We start from the raw sequence: 2,500 nt of genomic DNA, 5'->3' as shown, positions 1-2,500 counted from the left end.
ATATCTGCATGTGTCCACCATCCCGTAAACATTTGTTGGCGTTTATGACAGGGTGGATAAGAGTTCAAGGGCACCTATTATGGCATTTAAAATGTTCCTAATATTGTTTTGGGAGTCCCCAACAACAGTTTTACATGCATGCAATGACAAAAAACACTTTTGTTGTCTTATAATATGCATTTATGTTTACCTGATTTGCTCACCGACTCCCAAATGATTCGTTCAACGACTCATTTTTCCAAACCCCTCCTTTGCGTGACGCTAATCTGCAGTGATTGATCAGATGACCCAGTCAGTTGTGATTGGTATACTCTGTGCAGAGATTGTCGGAAACGGAACGCCCATCACCGCTTTGTAGTAAAATAATCAAAATCAGAGAAGGAATTTGAGTTGATTTATGTTAGCGATCATGGCCCAAAGTTCGGTGGTAAACACCCAATCAGTTATTGTTTGCGTTAGCCCAACGCATAAACATATTGTTAAAGCACTGCATTACTACAAGTTATTGCTCTATTCTTTATGACAACTCCAATAACATCCACAAACATTTCACATACTTCAAAAACACTGACATTGGACAACACACACAAATACTTATTAAGCATGCTAAAAAACACATAAAAGCAACAATTATTAATAATACTTACAGGTTGTGATTCGGAGGAGGAAGCTGATCCAAATAAACTTGGTACTGAACCTTCCTTCAGTATCAACCGGCTCGCGAATCCACACTTGAAAGCTTTCATGTTCGTAAATCAATCGTCATTAAAATGAGGCGAACACAGCACAAGGTTCGGCTATACTTGTGTGGTATAGTTATAAACTCTAGCCACTGATTCTTCACATGCTCGTCCCTGGGCAGTGAGAAAAAGGTCGCTTTTGATACGCACTTCAGAACACAGCGTCTTGTTGTCGACATGATGTTTTCAAGTTTTCCCTGGTGTCTGCGCGCGCAATGAGTGGGCGTGGCCAATTTGATAATTTTTCATCTTGATGTCACAACGAAAAGGAAAATGACTCATTGGAAAAACGATTCATTACACTGACTCAGAGTCGACTCCTACTTTTGAGAGACAATAACTTTTTACGGTGAACTTTCATATATAAAACTTTGCAGGATGTTTTTGTTCACTTAAATCTATGTTACACGCTACATGAAAGGTCATTTTCAAAATTCCATAATAGGTGCCCTTTAAATCACAACAGAAACTGTTCTAGTAAATGTGACGTTGTTTATTTCCTGAAGGATACCGACATCTAGCGGTCATCGTGTGCAATGCACTGGCCTGATTCCTCCGTCATCAGTCTTCATGAATGTTTCACCGTTCCCACTGCGTAGACACTTTTAACTAAACTGAACTGAGAAAAATATGGATTCAGTAATCTTAAATCTGCACGAGTGAATACCAGATTTCAGCAGAACTGTGCAGAAAACAAATGGGATTGAAGCTAAAATGCATCTGGACGACACAAGAAAAGTCCACTAGATGTCACTGTTGCGTCACTTCCGTACAGGACGCGTCTGTAACTGCTCCTGCCGGACATGCAATTTATTACAGGTTAAAGTGAGTTTAACTGTATTTCATGTGTGTGTGTGTTTAATCAGAACTTTCTTGAGCATGCATAATAAGTCGTGCTATTTCACAATAACAGTTTCATGTTCACACTAATCTGACATTGCTTTTAATACGAAACAGTGGAAGGTGTTTTCAGGTTCAGTTCTGCTTTATTATTTTTCCAAATACATGCCTGAAGGGAATTCTACAATATCATTGTAAAGAACTGAAGTTGATGAGTCAATGACACTGTGTTGTTGTGACACAATTGTTTGTTTGTCCTCTAAATGAACTCAATAGAAACTCAATGCAACTCTATGGCACGGTTGTTTTAAACACAATATATTTAAGAAACCTATTTGGAAACATGCCAAAAATAATCAAACTGAATCCATGTTTTAGATCGATTACACACAAAAGCAGCTATTGAGAGAATGAGTGTTTATCTATTATGTTATCCATTATTTGTGCATTTATTTAAAGCATATAGATTTGGTAGTTATTAATAATATTATTATTTTAGACACGTGACAGGAGTTCAGGACTGTTGTTCTGGTTAGTGTTTAATCAGTGACCGCAGAGGGGATCTGGAGGTGATTTAGGGGTCGTTCAACACTCAGATTTGTATCATGTGATGATGCCTGTGATTGGTCGGTAGATGTTTTACAATTATCCGTCAGAGAGGACGCGTCAAAGACCAATGCGATAAACGCACGAAAAGAATAATAGGAACACGATATTGACAAACGTGTTAGTTTGAGCCCATTGCAGCACTATTTCTGTGGGAAAGGACAATTGACGTATGTGACCTCAGGTGACAGACAATGCGCGCGCACGAGAGAGCGCAAACTCAGGCGCGCTCTGCGGGACTGTAAATGACAAAATTCTTTAGAAATGAAAACGCAGAATGTAAAGATCAGGATTATATCTGTCTGAAATCACTA

The 2,500-nt window shown here is 38.7% G+C and overlaps 1 protein-coding gene across 1 annotated transcript in view; it reads right to left on the bottom strand.

Annotated features, from left to right (window-relative positions):
* lrit1b (leucine-rich repeat, immunoglobulin-like and transmembrane domains 1b) overlaps positions 1-329 on the bottom strand; it is an 11,959-nt gene extending 11,630 nt beyond the window's left edge. Inside the window, exon 1 of the mRNA XM_052103373.1 lies at positions 191-329. The gene's annotated coding sequence lies outside the window, so the exon portion shown is untranslated. The remainder of the gene's footprint in view (positions 1-190) is intronic.
* Between the last annotated feature and the right edge of the window lie 2,171 nt (positions 330-2,500).

This window comes from Xyrauchen texanus, chromosome 33 (genome assembly GCF_025860055.1).
Source record: "Xyrauchen texanus isolate HMW12.3.18 chromosome 33, RBS_HiC_50CHRs, whole genome shotgun sequence".
Lineage (NCBI taxonomy): Eukaryota > Metazoa > Chordata > Actinopteri > Cypriniformes > Catostomidae > Xyrauchen > Xyrauchen texanus.
The sequence above is the reverse complement of the archived record's forward strand: the minus strand, read 5'-3'. Positions and strand labels throughout refer to the sequence as shown.